The 18,635-nt window shown below is 38.2% G+C and overlaps 1 long non-coding RNA gene across 1 annotated transcript; it reads left to right on the forward strand.

The window, feature by feature from the left end:
- Positions 1-12,153: 12,153 nt before the first annotated feature.
- On the forward strand, positions 12,154-16,236 carry LOC113343220. The gene is made up of 11 exons (XR_003357100.1): positions 12,154-12,329; positions 12,409-12,522; positions 12,618-12,674; positions 13,649-13,875; positions 14,175-14,337; positions 14,592-14,894; positions 15,006-15,067; positions 15,165-15,237; positions 15,354-15,432; positions 15,750-15,841; positions 15,994-16,236. It is a non-coding gene; the product is annotated as an uncharacterized LOC113343220 (long non-coding RNA).
- Positions 16,237-18,635: the final 2,399 nt, after the last annotated feature.

Genomic DNA, 18,635 nt, shown 5'->3' on the forward strand with positions numbered 1-18,635 from the left:
TGCTCTTGAAATCATAACTTTACCACGAACTGGCTTTGTCAGTGAGTCGACATTGTTGCGGTAGATGGCATCAAGAGTTTTCATACTGGATGTGATTGGTGAAGAGAGAAAGTTCCTCAATCATGCAGGGGCTTGTGATATAGCGAAAACCCGTTGATGAAGTTTCACGAAATCACCTCAGGTTGCCCAGTGTATATTGAAGGAGTTAGTGTCATCCATGTATGAATGATGTTGCATATGCTTCAGAAGTCTTATCATGGGATAATGAAGACTTATCGTTTAGTTACACTTTGATGTGATGGTGTTGAATCAATGTGTCATCGTCGAGATATTTGTGCTGAAGATGTACTCTTTGATTGGGAATACAATTTGATGGCTTCTTAGATGCTTGAGCGTTGAATCGTATATTCCTTAAGCATCGAATGTTTGATCATCTCGGCCCTGGAGTATCTTCCATTGATTCATCATCCCTTTCGTTGTGGTAGTGGGATTCGACACTTGTGCAGACATCAGAGCTTTCTGATTTTGTGGAACACATGGACTTGCAGGAGAAACACCCAAAGTGTTCTTTTCCATGTTTGGATATCATCTCGGTAATGAATGTTTCAGTGCTTGATTCGGAGGAGCGTCAGATTCAACCACTTGGTAAAATACTAATGTGGTGAAGCTACCATTCATAATGTCTTGCAGAGTTGCTAGCAGAATTGAGTCCCCATGCTAGGATAGCATGTGAGGAAATAAATGACATATACGTGGGATGAGACTTTCCTGAGTGCAGAACCTCTTGATGGATGCATATGCATCTTTTGCAGGTTCTTTCTTCAACCTCGTCAAATTTTGAAATTCCTCCAAGTACTATGATGATGGAATGTCCGTCAAATCTTCTGGATCAGAACTTTCTTCGTTGGAGAGACGTGTAACCAAAGGCGATTTGTAAGTACCCATCTTTTCAGCGTGGATCCACGCTCGTCTGAAGGACATGTCATATCCTGGATCTTCCTGATTATGTGAAACTTGGTTTCTGTCCAGTGTTGAACTTATGTTCACTTTGAGAGTGATGTAGCCATAAGTATTCCAAGCGCTCCTTCAAGGTCTCTGATTGAGATGGGAGCATGAGTAGCTTCTTGTCGACTGACGCCTGCGGCTCTGAGGTTTTCAGTGGAATGATGTTGATGGCGGTGCCGGCATCGATCAACGTTCTTCCAAATTTGTTTCTTCGACTGTGGAAAGCAGTCCCCAGTCGTACATCTCTTGGTTTGTGGCTGGAGGCTCAAGAAGTATTTCCGGAATGGACTTCTTGACACGATGTGGTTCAGTGCTGTGAACATGTCTCTCTTTTGTGCCTTTGACAGATAGAGCAATTCACATTCGACCAAGGATTGAACTTCCTCTTTGATAGGTTGTTTAGGGAGTGTAAAGGTTATGATTGGGAGAGGATTCTTGTGTATTCCTCCAGTACCCAGTTGAAGCTATTTTGGATCAACCATCTCTTTGGTGTCGTGCTTCAAAATATTGCAGTTACTTGTCGACTGATTGATAAATCTATGAAGGTGACAGTACCTTGGATTCTTCATGTTGGCTCTCTATGACGAGCAACAGTTTGATTGCACCGTCTTGAACCCACACTTCCAGTAACTCGATCACTCCTTCATGAGAAGTTTGAGTCTGTCCGATCATTTTCTCGTTCGTTGATGCCAGGTCAAGGTTTGTGCAAGATTGGTTATCCTTCCGTGATGCTTTTGTATGAAGAGGTGTTGGATGTCGCATGTTTGAGCAGAAGCTTTCCTTTTTCTTCCTTGAGAAACAACATTCATGGAAGGTTGGACATCGTACTTTTTGTTGATCAGGCATCGGCTGCTCCGAGTTTCCTCGACCTTGTAGACTTTGCTCAGTAAAGCAGGTGTAGTGGTCTCTGATCGTTTTGGCTGCTTCATGAAGTTCCGAGAAAGTGTGGAACCGGAGGTTTTTCAGCAAGTCTCTGTAGACTGGGATAATTTTGTTGACGCACAAGTCTACAAGTTGTTGTTATGTGACGTTTGGGTCGTGGCAGTCCAAGGCTTGAATTCTGAACCTTTTCACATAATCATCAGGATGTTCGCTGCTCCTTCGAAACATCCTTCCTAGATCAGAGAGAGTGACTTGCTCTGACACGAAGAAGTATTTTCTGTATAAAGCATTAACCATCTCTCCCCAATAGGTGATACTTCCCGGTGCAATGTTGTTGTACCAGGTGTATCCTCCGCCTGTCAGAAACTTTGAAAATTCCTTCAGACAGACGACATGGTTGTGCTCGTGTTCTCCCAATAGAAATATGTTCCTGAGCATTTCCTGTTCCGTCATACAAAGTGAAGGTTAGAGAGGTATAACCTTTTGGAAGGGGAATCTTTGCGTAGCAGCAGGGTACGGAGGATGGTGACGATGCACATGTGGGGTTTTGTCTTTTCCACGGTTCTCCAGAAGGCGTTCCAAATCCTCCCGAATGATGAAGTTTGATGACTCCTTCGCCGATGGATCATCTGCAGCTTTGCGGACTTCATCATCATCTACTGTATGAATCAGAATTACCTCAGGATCAGCGTCTGAGGATTTTTCCTTCTCTTTTCCTTTTCCTTGGGTCTTCCTTGTATCAGTGAGAGCTTTCTGTTGATTAAATAGCTCCTTATGTGTTGTATCCATATCGGTTTGATTCTTCGCAAGAGTCTCTTGCATTTTGATGAGATCAACAATTGTAGATGGTGGATTTCCTCTGACTTCCTTAGGGTGTCGTCCGAACAAAGGATGACCCTCCGCCTTGATGTGAGGAGGAGTAACGTCACCACCGTCAGTGTTAGAGGCAGGAATCGTTTCCGGGATATCCTCGATGTCGTTGTTGTTGTTGTTGCTAGTGCTAGCACCATTTGTATTAGAACCTGTAACTAATCCGTACCTAAAACCAGCCATCTTGTGAAATTGTGAGATTGCAACCGAGAGAATGATCTCCCACTGTGGTCGCCAATCTGTAGATGGGGAAAAACGATTTGTTGGGTTTTAAGGAATTGAGGAAACGACCGTGCGGAGGAGACTCCTCAAACCGAGCGAAATGTTAAACCTCACACAGATGCACTGCTGCAAAGGGGATGCTTTAGATTCGAGAGATCAATCTGTAGTACTCCGGCCTAAATCAAGACAATGACCGTTCCAGAGTAAATTTGGTCACAAGATAGGATGAGTTGATATGTAGGAGGAAAGCTGAGAAATGTGTGGAATCGATGGTAATCAAAGATTGTGGGTGTGTGAATTCTGAATACGATAAGCTCTGAGTGATTGAAATTGCTCAATTGAGAGTAGTTGCTCAATTTATGAGTTGATGATCTCGTGTTGTCGATGAGACGTGAGATTTATGATACTGTTGATGCTTCAATCATGATTCAGAGACTTATTTATATTGCTCGAATTGTAGACACCATGATTCCATGAAGTGTGACAGTTGATGGAATCAAGGAGTGGGGAAGTGGAGATCGTGTTTGAAACCAGTTGCTCAACGTGTGGAGACTTGGACGATTTTCCACCCACTACCTCGTGAATTCCTTTAACTGATTGCACGACTTGCTCACATTCCATCGTGTGTTTGAACACATGTGTCGTAGACCGCCAGACCAAAACCCTAAGTGATATCCCCCAAGTGACACGATTGACGTCTCGTGGTTTGTTAGTCAATTGATGACTTCGTGGTTTGATGGGACGATGAGTCCATGTAGTTGCTGAGTTGAACATGATGTTCTGAAACTCATGAATTGAACATGTCATGAGACAGAGGTATAGTTCTTACGATGAAGTGAGCAAGTATTGCTCATTCGATGGATCGTTGAATATTGATTGTTGAACCAATATTCCTTGGTTTGAGCAAATATTTATCATCTGAGCAAGTGTTGCTCATGTGATGAATTGTTGAATATTTGATCGTCTGAGCATGTGTTGCTCATCTGATGGATTATTGGCAGCGTACCAAAATATTAATTAGAATACTGGTCGTTGAACCGAGCATAATTAATAAAATTAATGACCATGAGGTCGTCGTAAAATTATTAAGGTTGGAATCTGGAATGATGATCCTTGGATTCAGAAACCCTAATTTGATCAATTGATGATCAATTCATGGTTCGTCAGAAGTTTAACCATGGGACGAAGGAGGGCGACTACATGGGACCGTGGATCAACCATGTAGTGTCCATATGCTCACGTGAGCAAATACGAAGAACTCCTGAAGAGTTGACGATTTGTTGGTGAAGAATGATTAAATGCTGGCTTAATCATTTATTCAAAATGCTCGTCTGAGCCTTAGGTGAGAAAACCTAATTAATTATGACGAGGCGAGGGACCGACCATGGAGTCATGAAACCGGCCCTGGGTTGTCACGTGACCGCCTGACGATCACTTCATGAAAATCCAAAGTGTTTGGAAGAGTTTTGGACCTAATACGAGCAATTGTGCAAATTAGGTCAAAACTGTGAAAATTGATGGGACCGGCTTCCGTGAGCCAAAGAGCCAATCTTGGTCGGTCAAGATAGCGTGCTCGTGTCCCCAAGGCGTCCGCGTCTCAGTCCTGAGAATTTTGATATTTTCTGGCGTGCAATTGAGCATCCATTCGAGAAAATATGCCAAAATTAGGGTTTCGACGAAACTGAGGAAAACACCATGAGATGATGAAAAATAATTATAAAATAAGGAATGAGGAGGCGTGGGACAGCCGTGGTCAGGGCATGGTCGGCTGGTCATGACCACGGTCCCATGGTGCCTTTTCCTTAATTTTATAATATTTTGATGATTTTATGAAAAATTCATGAATTTTGAGAAATTTGATGAATTTAGGGAGTTTCCATGAATTGAAGGAGTTTTCATGAGTTCAGGGAAACAAAAAATATTAAAATAATAAAAACAAGGGCGTGTGGGACCGTGGAGTCGCGGCCGGCCGGCTAGGGCCCAGTCCCACGAGTTTTCCTAATTTTTAATATTTTAAGGTATTTTTGATGATTTGAGAAAAATTTTCCTAATTTGAGAGAAATACCATAAAATCAAGAAATTTGATGAATTCAAGGAAAAATAGGATAAATAATAATAAAATAATAAAGCAAAGGGCGTGTGGGACCGGCTAGGGCATGGCCGGCCGGCTAGTGGCCCGGTCCCACAAGTTTTTCATAATTTTATTTTATTTATTATTATATAATGATTTGTGCAAAATACCATGAAATCAAGGAGTTTTTTCATGAAATTAGAGAAATAATAATAATAATAAAATAATAATAAGGAACCGTGGGGTGTGGGGCCGGTTGAGACCAAGGCATGGCCGGTTGGCCAATGGTCACGCCCCGCTCATTTCCTTAAGTTTATGTTATTTTTTTATGGATTTATGGAAGTACCATGAAACCGAGGAGTTTCCTCGAGAGAAGGAGATTTGATAAAATGAGAGAATTTTCATCAAATCATGAAAAATAATAAAAATGCATTAAAAATATAAAACTGGCGTGGGATTGACCACGACACGGTCGGTCGGTCGTGTGTCCGTGCTCCCAGCACCCTGGTCAATACTTTTTATTATTTATTATTTTCTTCTCTATTTTGCATAGGTTCATCGTTTCATTGTATTTTTGAAATACTCGTTCGTGTGGTGACTGTTAGTGTATCGTCGTTGAATACACCTTCACCATTTGAATAAGGGCTTACTTAGTGGTGGCTCAGACTCCCGGCTGTTGATTATTTATTACTAATTGTGGAATTCAGTGGAGAATAATTCACAAAACTGAATAATAAGATGTTTATTATTAATTCATAGGATCAGCTAAGGATTCGGCTATGAATTCAAAATAATAAAGTGAGCATTACCATTCCATGGGATCGTAGATTCGATCATAGAATCGGAGTAATTAAGATTTATCTATTACCATTTATGAGACCAGTTGTGGATTCGATCATAAAATCGGAGTAATGAGATAATATAGTTATTGCTATTCTATGAGATCAAGCAGGGATTCGATCATAGAATCAGAACAATTGTTTATTGCCATTACGTGGGACCAGTCGTGGATTCGACCATGGAATAAGAGCAATTGTAATTAGGAATAATTAACTTTGTGGATCTATACTAGCAGAGCAAGCTGTCTAGGAGCATCAATTATCCCTGTATGAGCTTGTCGGTAAGTCATATCCTTTATATAGTCAGGGTAAACTCGTTGTTTGTTCCTGAAGACGTTATCGCTCTATACTAGCAGAGCAAGCTGTCTAGGAGCCGTCCATCTCGTGATACTATATAGAATTAATCACTGAAAGTATTCAGTATTCATGAGATAAGTCGTTGTCCAGTCGTGAGACTACATATCTACATGTACTCTTAGAGAAAGTACTTTCCGTTGAGAATTCGATGAGAGACCAGTGTCTCGATACTCACATCTGATTGCTGGATCAGAGCTTCGTATAATTATGAGTTTTCGATTTTAGCCCTTGTCGAAAATCCACCATCTACAGAGACTGATTGGGGTTCAACTATAGTCCAATCCGAAGTTAGCTTGTAGTAGGCTAGTGTCTGTAGCGGCTTAATACAATGTGTATTCAATCTGGACTAGGTCCCATTGTTTTTCTGCATTTGCGGTTTCCTCGTTAGCAAAATTTTTGGTGTCGGTGTTATTTCATTTTCCGCATTATATTGTTTATCTTTATAATTGAAATAATACAGGTTGTGCGTTAAAGTTTAGTCGATTAGAGATCCGACGTTGTGGTTGTTGATTTCATTGATTAACACTTGGACATTGGTCTTTGGTACCGTCCAAGTTATTCCTTGTATTTGATAAACACTCGCTATTGTTTTTAGCTTGAGTAAAAATCAAATCAAGAAAGAGATATTAATTCCTTGAGATACTTTTATCTAGATTGAGTCTGACTGTCTAGTTGATTCTCTAGCAAAGTATTTCGGAGTTAGTCTATACAGATTGTGAAGCGAAATATTGGGTGGTGTTGTTAGACCCCCGCTTTTCAATAACATTTGGGAGCACACATCTCACACCAATCAAAAGGAAAACTTCTCCCTTTCATTCTAACAACAAATAAAGATTGTAACCACTTTCCAGTCAATGGAAAGAATCACATTTTGGAAAATAAGTAAATACTCCCAAAACAAAGATATTAGTTGTTTCTAAAGATCCAATCCCATCCCAAAATGTAAAAGAAAACTAGTTTGTATTACACACAGATAATACATACATACACTATCATATAGTAACAAAGATATGCATGGATTTCACAAAAGATAGATTTATAAAACAATAATGAATACAAGAGAGTTCGTTATCGATTTCCGCCTCTTCTGATGACAAGCCTCGCATACCTTGAGATCCTCATTCCACTGATTCATCCTTCAAATAGATCGTTGTTAATTAAGAGTAACTGTAAATCACACAAACACTCTAAGAGATTAGCCAACAGGCTCATATCAAATCTCATACAAGTGTCTAGTGATAGGCTAAGTGAAATGACTAATGGTTCTAGTTTTAATAATAGTTTAAGTGTTCTAGGCATAAATTAATATCTATTTACCCAAATGGGGTCACGTTGGGTATCCACGGAAATCCCTCGACAAACCCTACAATTTTGCAGAGCAACCCAAAGCTAATTCGGATCATAAAGGGTCCAAAACATCATAATACTAATCTGGCACTAAACCCAAGCCCATGGGCCTAATCCGGCACGGACCACTAACCAGCCCACTGCCAATTTACAGATCCATCGGGTCAGCCCATGACCCGACCCATTAACCCGTTCCTCTAACCACTTGGTCAACCCACAACCCGATCCAAGACCCGAACCGGTCTGCCTCACACTGACTCAGCTGAGTCAGAAGCTAACTCGGCTGACTCACTCATCTTCTTCCCCAAAACTCTAATTCTTCCAAGTGTTGGAATTCCAACAGCCTAATGGGTTAACTTACAAGATCTTTATATTACAGTATGTAAATCGCAACTAAATAATATACGGTTCATTAGAATCATGGGATCATCCTCTACATCTTTACCCTACTGAATATTTTCCAGTTCTAACTCGAACGTGTCTAGAAAGTCACCTACATATGACTACTCGTGACTGATTACACCTGGGTTTCCCTGCGTTGACTATTTTCGATCAACCACATCTCACTCGATACTCAATCAAACGAGACGAACTTTACATCAACCAAAAGCCCACCCGGCGTACTACAATTATCATTTATAGAGCTATATCTAATTCTCGCTTCAATGTACCTAATAACGTCTCTACATATAAGCAGTAAAGCAAATACCACGCATAAAATCATGATCTTCATGCATATAAATTTAATTGATTTCTAAATATATTGTATATCTAAGAACTACCCAATTAAAATAAACATATTAGGATCATATAGAAAACATTACCTTAATTAGTTTATCTAGGTTGCATCATCAACATAAAATCATCAATCATCATCACCATTAATTAACTATCTTCATCAACTATTTCAAGAACAACTAAACTCTCATTATCTCTAGCTATCCAACATACCTATACCTCACTGATTTATCCTTCCCTTTGATCATCACCAGTTCACAATCATAACCTTCCTAACACATATAACTTTCCACTCAACCCTCCCATGAACATTTCTCTCCAAATTAACCTCCTCTTCATTTCCTAGCTTTCCCTATTCTATATATCCTACTACAAACGTCAAAACAACCACTTCCACCTTGTCTCATGACTCACGTTCAAAATAAAGAAACAACAACAACACATTCTTAAGAAAACAAAAGAGATAATGAACTTATTTTACGTTTTCAGTATATTTTGAATTTGAACTAATCCATAAGACATTTACTATTCAATAACAAGAATAATACTAAGAGGTAGCTATTTACTATGCAGAGGTCCACTCAATGAGGAGGTCCGGTCAAATCAGGGTCAAGCCAAAGCAACGGTCAACGGCGAGTCAACTCAGTTTGACTTTGGTCAAACTTCAACTTATCTTCTTCGTCTGGTATCCGATTGGCGCGTTCTTGTAGTCTATTTCGCATAACTTTTCGAGATCTATCTAATGGTACTAATTTTATTTCTAAATTATTATTAGATTATTTTTACTAATTATTGTTCATATTTAATTAATCGGGTTATTAACGGCTAAATCGTCTCTTGACTAGTCTAATAACGTTGACGAGCTTGAGGGTCGTGACATTCTCCCCACCTTATATCATTTTAGTCCTCGAAAATCGAATCATCCTTATAATCTTCAAAACTCTCCACCTTATAGAGATAAAAACTATCTCTCGACTAAGTGCAAGTACTGCTCATACTTACAAACGCGCGAAGGCCTACTCATTTTAAATGAGTTCAAAGTAACAAGAAATAAAACGCAAGCCTATGCGGTTTTCTACAACTAGAATCTATAATTTGTAGCTCTAAGTTCAAAAGACTAATCTCGATCACATAATATGTTTGTCTTTAAGCCCACTATGCTGAATTAAATTCTAACAGATGACTAGGTCTAAATTCCTCATACTAAATTTCTTCTTCAACAGATTAATGGTTACAACTACGAAAGAAAATATTCTATCAGTTCCTAATAAGATTTGGGATCTATCGGTTCGCTAATAGAAGCAATTCTTTCTTTTATGAATGGTAATCCATGCATGCAGTTTCCCTGTCAGGGTTAGCTAGGCTCGACAATGCTTTCCTACGAACAAAGATAACACAAACATTCCAGAATTACAAACCTCACTATTCTCCAGTGCTAGATTATCTATGTGTTAAATAATTGAGTCTAATTAATCCCTAATTTTCTATTGAAATATCTAAACCATAACGTAACTGGTTTCAACCTACAACTTTTACTTAATACATTATAAAATAACATACACGCACAAAACAGAGAACAACCAATCAACATGTTATTCAATTCAATTCATAAATCTTTTAGTTCTTGGTAGTTTTTAGTGATTAAGATTTATCTCACAAACCCAACCCAGTTCTAAACTAATCTAGTTCACTAACTGGCACTGGATAACTCTATTATTTCTCATGTAAGATCTAATAGTGAGCTCTGATACCAAGTCTTTAACGCCCCCTAAGCAGGTAGCTGACTAATCCAAGAGAATAACTATAAAATAAGGCACTAGCGATCCAAATCCTCCATTTAAGACACTAAGAAAGAAGTTCTAAACAAAGATTATCCCGAATTTAAACCCTCTCTGAAATTAATACAAGAACTCCTCTCAAGTGATGCGTGTTTAATAATGAGATGGTTTACAAATAGAATATAACACATGAAAATAAACATAGTGGAAGCTAACCAACTCCTCGAAGCTTCCATCGCCACGTGCACAACTTGATTTGAATCTATCTCTGAAACTGAAAGTGGGAATGGGTGAGCATATCATCCCTAAAAGGGGTTCCCCTTAGAAATAACAACTAACTTTCGAGTAATCACTAGAATGATTTAAAGACAATGCAGGTTTTACTGAAAACCGTTAGAAACACGGAAAACAGGATAAATCATATTAAAATAATAAGTTGTACTGAAAATATAAAGTTCTACCAACCAATAAACTGGCACACATTCATAACATAAATAATAATTGAGCGACGTCTTCCTTCGGAGTAGCAAGGCATCACTGTTGCGGATTCTTCAATGATCATTAAAGTGCCCATGATGTTTCCGTTCTCAAGTCATAAACGATATGTACCTTACCAGTACCTTATTCTACGCGCACTCTACATAGCAATTATTCAAAAGAAACAAATGGTAACAACATTATATCCGACCGAAGTGCTTACACAGTGCAGAGCCATATACACCGCGTAAATCCATCAATCTTATATAAGATTCTCAACATCACTTTCTCTAAACACCAAAACATAATATAATTGATTTTGAAAGTAATTTAAAAGAATAGTAAACATCCATGTATGAGACATGCGTTGCCCCCGTACAGAAATAGGGAAAATATAATGGCCAAATTAAAACCAGACCTATATAATATTCAGCCCAGCGAGGCCTATCTAGGTTTGCAATAAATAGATATAACATTTGGGAGCACACATCTCACACAATCAAAAGGAAAACTTCTCCCTTTCGTGCTAACAACAAATAAAGATTGTAACCACTTTCCAGTCAATGGAAAGAATCACATTTTGGAAAATAAGTAAATACTCCCAAAACAAAGATATTAGTTGTTTCTAAAGATCAAATCCCATCCCAAAATGTAAAAGAAAACTAGTTTGTATTACACACCGATAATACATACATACACTATCATATATTAACAAAGATATGCATGAATTTCACAAAAGATAGATTTGTAAAATAATAATGAATACAAGAGAGTTCCTTATCGATTCCCACCTCTTTTGATGACAAGACTCGCATACCTTGAGATCCTCATTCCACTGATTCATCCTTTGAATCGATCGTTGTTAATTAAGAGTAACTGTAAATCACACAAACACTCCAAGAGATTAGCCAAAAGGCTCATATCAAATCTCATACAAGTCTCTAGTGATAAGCTAAATGAAATGACTAATGGTTCTAGTTTTAATAATAGTTCTATGACATGGTATTAAGTGTTCTAGGCATAAATTAATATCTACTTACCCAAATGGGGTCAAGTTGGGTATTTTTCGAAAAGCCCTCGAAAAACCCTACTTTGCAGAAGCAACCTAATTCGGACCATAAAGGGTCCAAAACATCATAATACTAATCTGGCCTTAAACCCAAGCACATGGGCCTAATCCGGCACAGACCACTAACCAGCCCACTGCCTATTTACAGACCCATCGGGTCAGCCCATACTACACCAAATATGGGATTTAGCAACTCACATTCGCAACAACTTATCAGCTGTTGCGAATTTTCAGTTGCTAATTTCACTTGCGAAAGATTCGCAACAGCTGGAACCAGTTCCGAAACTCGCAACGGCTGGGTATTGTTGCGATTCGCAACTAAATCCAGTTTGCGCGTGTGGAAAACTTGTGTGGCTGCCTACACTTTTAGCTGACTCGGTCTAGTTGGTTATTCAGCCGAATCAGATCAAAACTGACTCGGCATAAAATTATTATCGAAAGAAATCTCTTCTCATTCTCGCTTCCCTTTCTTCTTCTCTTTCTCCAGCAAAACCCTAGCTCTGCGGCTGGCTTCGCTCACCACCACTGAATCTCTTCTCTTTCATTATCTCTATACGAAAATATTCTTGAATCTGTATATTTGATCTTTGTCAAGTAAAAAGCCTAACGCCGTTGTTGAGGACGATTTGAATCACAAAGAAAACTGCAGCTGAGGAGTTATTCGATATTATAAGGTTAGGGTTTTCAATCTCTTACAATCCCTAGTTTGAGTACTCTGATTGATATAATTTAGTGTATGGATCTTTGTTACAGTGTGGTTAGGGTTTTCAATCTCTCGAGGAGTCGTCTTCATCAAACCTATGATAATGGTTGAGATGATACGTCACCTCAATCAGATGTTTAAGGGTTCAAGTTTCTTAATCAACGGTAAGCCGCCTCAAATTTCAATATATATTTAGTTGCTACTATGTATTTATTTTTAATTAGGGTTTTGATTTCTACTTTTTTTCTCTTCTTGCCAGAATTCTTCCTAAGGATTAGGTTTTCAGAGTACAAGTCTTCATCATGGCAATTCAATGGTTGGTATTGTGCATCTTCTCATCTTTTCAGTTTGTTTTTTTATTATTTTTGTTTAATTGATTGTGTGTATTTTTCCGATTTGTATATAAGTGGAGCAAAGGTTAATATCATTCTCTTGTCTAATAAAGCTAGGGTTTGATCTGTGATTTTGCTAAGATTTCTGTAAATTTATCACTTCAGCTGGTTCAATAAATAGTATGCCTTTACTGAATATGCCTTTACGTTTCACCTTTAATACCTGAATTTACAAATTTAGTTCTCTCGTAGGGCCATCATTTATTAGTGAAGTTATGTTTACAAGATAGGGAGTTGTGGGAAATCTCATGTTTTTTCTTCTTCTGAAAGGACCATGGTAGGAATACCTGGATTTCTTTAGTGTTGTCTTGTTGATTAATATTTCAACTATGTTTGAAACCTTCTCTCTAGATATGTCGTATATTCTAGAAAATTGATTTCTTTGTAAGCTGTAGGATGTTATATTGATTGAGTTCTAGCATTTATATTCAGTTTAAAGTCTTTCTTATTCGTTCATGTTTTTGTGATTGTTATTAGCTAGGCTTGCTTGCAATCTTGCATCTCAAAATCTTTGGGTTTTGTTGCTTCATCCCAAGTCATAATTTTTGGTTTTGTGTTTTTCATTAGTTTTATGCCTCTCCCAGTCACCATGTACTTATTGGCCCTATATGAAACTAATTGAAATAAGATACTTGAGTCTCTTTCTATGTCAGAGTATACATTCCCGCTTAAGTTTTCTCTCAGTGTGTTGTTGGAGCCATATTTCTCAATATCCTACCACAGTGAGGATAACAAATTGATTATCGGTATCATATCTGGCATTTGTTCAGTCTGATACACATAAAGAACGTACACAATTTTGATGTGCGTCCCAATAAATTAGTTTTTTCAATATTTATGTCTGTTCTAGGGTGTTTAATTTAATCTGCTAAGCACCTATTTTGTTATCCTTGTGCAGAGCTTCTGCAAGTATTATGTCGGCTTTCTTCGTTGCTTCTGATGGTATCCTCTTAGAGATATCCATCAGGTAGAGTTGAGTCGTTTGGATGATAGTGATGACAACACTGTTGCAAGTACTTCAGCGATGAACGTCAGCTTATAATATATCTCAGTCACTTTTTTTGTAGTCGTACCTAGCTAATGCAGGAGAAGATCGAATAGTGCAAGTGATGGCATCCTGCAATGGTACTACCTGCGATTATAACTTCATTTCAGTGATTTGATTCAATCATGATATGATCATGTCACTCCCTTTATATTTTGTTCTTTTGCACAAATGTAACATAATTTTTTTTGTCATTCTCTAGTAATAAAAAGAACTGAAGCATTATCTCATTTTTTTCAGAATATGTTATCTCATTTTTCAGCAAATGTTCTTTCGTTCATTAGATATTCAACGGATTTATGTACATTTGTTTTCTAATAAGACTTATCTATGCCTTTCTTATTCAAAGTTATACATGACGTTCTTTCTTTTTTTGCAGTTTACATTCGAGCTGCTGAAAGATTCTACACTGATATGGCAGTTGATTGACATGGATGTTATGTCTTGCAAAAATGTATCACTTTCGCTGCAGGTGGACTCCAAGAAAAATTGGTAGCTGAAATTTGCGTGAACGGCCTATTCCTTGCGCAGGATGCATTTGGGTAGTTTCTTAAAACAAGCTCCGCATACAACCATTTCTGTGTTTCTTATGTTAATTTTTGATATGCTAATATTATGAGTATTTTCTTTCTACCTCACAAAGTAGAATTTTTCTTTCCATCTCCATCTCGCTCTTGAAATTTTGCTCAGACCTTTTTGTTTCTATTTCCTTCTCTTGCTTTCTGTCCATTCGCTTACATTTCCTTTTTTTAATTTTTTTTAGTTTTATGTCGACCATTAAGAACTGATATTCCAGGTTATCCTGCACGTAGGAGTCACTCCGAATTTGTTAATGAATTCGGTCTCTTAGCTCTGGAACTTATGGACGGAGGGAAGTTAATTACTTCAATCCACTATTCCTTTTTTGAGCATTAACTCTTTTTGGTTTATTTGTTGTAGTTAAACTCTTCTGCAGTGAATTTCTTTTATTGAGTTCAATTATTGATTTCCTTTTTGTTTTTCTTACATCGCAGCTATGATGAATAAGCTTTGGCAACTAAATGATGGATAAGCTTTGGCAGCGAAGATTTTGCACAAGTTAAAACCTGGAAATTTTCATGTGTGCTCGCATACCATTTTGATAAAATTCATCAACTGAAAAAAATTGATTCTTTTATCTGCTATACTATTTATATTAACTTTCCTCTTTACATGTCATGACTTTTTGCAGGTTAATCAAAAAGCTATGTATTTCAACTTTTTAAGTCATCTATGCCCCATGCCTGCGCATAGGTGAGTTGGCGAAAAAATTTGAACCTCCTCTTGTTATCTGATTTTAAGTTTATATGTTACTTGCCTTAGTAGGGTCACTAGATTTTGGGTTTCACAGATTCTGAGATAAGATTTCTGAATAAAATTGAGGATGTAGAATATGAGAAGCTCACTCTTAATGTTCTCTGATTGTAAGTTCTCTCTAATCATTGTTTCAATTTTTTAAGTTTCTTATGTCTTAAACAAAAAACCTTCAAGTATACCTTGTTTATGGAGTCTGACCTTCAGTTTTTTGTCTACTTGCGAGGTATTATGCTTAATGTTCATTTTTGCTTAGTGAGAAGTGAACTGCAGTAGGATCGGCATAAACCTGTGCAAGTGTGCAGGTATAATTCCTTTTTACGCTTCTGAATTCCTTTTTTAGAGTCATTAAATACAACTCTATGTTTAAACTGAAGAAACTGAGTTTCTTTCCATATCATATCCGAGTTTCCTATTTGCCTTGAATAGTCTTTATGTAAATAGAGATGTGACCTGCAGTTAATGTTTCGCATCTGTTAAAAATGTTCTCAGCTTGGTTATTTCCTTTGGCAGTTAGTTGTATTGTCATTTTTTTCTACTTCAGTGGAGTTTGAATTTGTTTTTCTTCGTAATGCTAGATGTGTCATGGATTGTATCTCATGAATGGATAATTTTTGTGCAGGTTCTCTTGGGTATCACAGATTCTGAGTTAGGTCTCCTAGATAAAGTTGAGGATGTAGAATATGAGAAGAGCACTGTTAATGCTTCTCTGTAGTAAGTACTCTTTAGTCACTGTTGCATTTTTTCAGTTTAGTATGTCTTAGACAAAACCTTCAAGTATTTCTTAGGAAATGAGAATAAAACAACTTAGGAAATGATTATGTTTAGCTACTTACATATCCTTTCTCATTCTTTATAAACTGCAGACGATGATATGCTTGCGTGTCGAAGAATTGCGAGTGTAGAAATTTATACTTGTATGTTTTGGTACACAAATGTTGTGGTGTGGAAATGGGTAACAATAGTGTATTGTAGAGAATTCTTGTATGTTGTGAATGTTTTGCTGAAAAGCTTGCAGATGAAATCTATAAGTACTGTTGCAGGTACCCTCATTTTGACCAGGCCAAAATTGACCTGAAACTATTTTTTTGATGTTACCAAAATTTCGCAACTGTGTATTATGTTGTTAATTTTATACTGGAACTATTATAGCCGGATCGGATAACATTGTACGTTCTTCAAAAAAAACGGGGTAAAATTTCGTAACGGTTGAAACTGTTGCAACGCATCATACAGTTTTAAGACTTGCAACAGTCTCGAATTGCGACATCAGCTGGTCGCAACAGTTATAATCTGTTACGAAATTTTGGCGTCGCAAGAGATTCTAACAGTTGCAACCGAAAATTTACAACGGCAGAGTATCGTTGCGAAGAACTGCAAAATCGACTTTCGTAACAGAGCAGAGTTGATGCAACCCCGTTTTGCAACTGCCAGTTACTGTTTGCTAAACGTTAAATTGGTGTAGTGCCATGACCCGACCCATTAACCCGTTCCTCTAACCATCGGGTAAACCCACAACCCGCTCCAAGACCCGAACCGGTCTGACTCACACCGACTCAGCTGAGTCAGAAGCTAACTCGGGTAACTCTCTCATCTTGTTCCCCAAAACTCTAACTAATTCTTCCAAGTGTTGGAACTCCAACTGCCTAATGGGTTAACTTCCAAGATCTCTATATTATAGTATGTAAATCGAAACTAAACAATATACAGTTCATTAGAATCACGGGATCATCCGCTACATCTTTACCCTACTGAATATTTTCCAATTCTAACTGGAACCTATCTTGAAAGTCACCTACATATGACTACTCGCGACTGATTACACCTGGGTTTCTCTGCGTCGACTATTTTACGATCAACCACATCTCACTCGATACTCAACCAAACGAGACAAACTTTATATCAACAGAAATCCCACCTTGCGTACTACAATTATCATTTATAAAGCTATATCTAATTTGTGTGCACATATTTCATCATCAAACACGTGTATATAGGAACATACGTGGAGAGCATGCAGACAAAGTCATCAAAGCATGATGACATGTGCCCACAACCAAGATGCTCATCCCGCCGATGTTGGATCGTTGCCCGAGCAAATCTAAGGGCAGAAGTTAAAGGATGTTCCGGTAACACGCTGTACTGTGGAACACCAAATAACTCCCAAAGAGTTACTTTATCTCATCCCCAAAAGAAGCCAAGATCAACGATGGAGAGAAGATGTACTGACATAGACGCGATAGAGGCAGAGAACACTTGCCTGACACGAGCAGGCGCCTCAACTACCCGCATTAAACACTCTGAGCAGCATACGTGTCGATCAACCCGTGGAACGAACGAGGATGACTCTGCGTGATGAAGTTACGAACGAAGACCCCTGCGTGATGGACACAAAACACAAGAAGATAAGGTTCCAACGGCCTTCAGAGATGGGTCCCACACTCTAACCCTATAAATACCCCCTCTCCACCAAGAGTAAGAGGATCGGAGAAAGAGGGGAAGGAGAGAGAGAAAAGATTGTAAGTATAAGTTAGTCCTTTACAATAGATAGACCAATGTAAACTACAAAGTCACTCGACTATCTTTGTAACCATCAAGTACATAGTGAAACAACAACCCCGTGGATGTAGGCCTTAGTGCTGAACCACGTAAATCCCGGTCTCATTTACACTTCAGCACTTTATTTTTGTCTAACGCTTCATGAGTTTTACTTTTATGCTTCGTTTTCTTTATCTCCCCTTGCGCAAATGCCACTCGCAGTATTCTTAGATGAGGCTATGATAAACCCGAAGGTTTTGAGCCAAGGAATCAATGCCATTGTATTATCAGCACGAGTTGGTACCTAGAGTTTGAATATTGTTTGTGAACATATAGATGCCTACGTGATTTACGTGTTCACAATTTGGCGCTAGAAACAGGGACTTCGTCTCGGTAAAAGATTTATCTTATCCTGTGATTTCATAATTAAATTAGCGTAAGATTGCTCTGCTTCATTATCTTTAACAGTATTTATCTTTTATTAACTTTGCCATGTTCAAAAACACACCCGTTGTCTTCGGTACTACCGACAGTATCGTCGTTTACTGGTTAAAAGATTTATTACTTAGATCCACGGATCTACATTTTTCTAGATCTCGTACGGACCTATCTTTCCGTTGGGCTTTCGTAAGTTTTCAAAGGATTTACGTGTAGTTTTAAAAGGGGTTTTCTCGCGCTTCCTCATACTTTCAATGAATCCGCACTTTTAATAAGAATTTAATCCATATACTTTTAACTCATGTTTGAATCAAATGGGCTACCCTAAGAGTTCTCTGTGGCCCTCGGGCAGTTTCTCCCTGTCGTGGAATTAGGAATTTTCGCAAACTAACCCGATCCGCACAGACATTTCTGTTTCCCTCTGTTTGAAATTCCCTTGTGCAGAAAGATGCAAGAAGTAGGAAAATCCAGAGCCACGTCGAAGGAAGCACCGAGGACAACCCCGGTCATCACCCGGAGCAAGTAGAAAGGA

The sequence above is a fragment of the Papaver somniferum genome, unplaced genomic scaffold (genome assembly GCF_003573695.1).
Source record: "Papaver somniferum cultivar HN1 unplaced genomic scaffold, ASM357369v1 unplaced-scaffold_57, whole genome shotgun sequence".
NCBI classification, from domain to species: domain Eukaryota; kingdom Viridiplantae; phylum Streptophyta; class Magnoliopsida; order Ranunculales; family Papaveraceae; genus Papaver; species Papaver somniferum.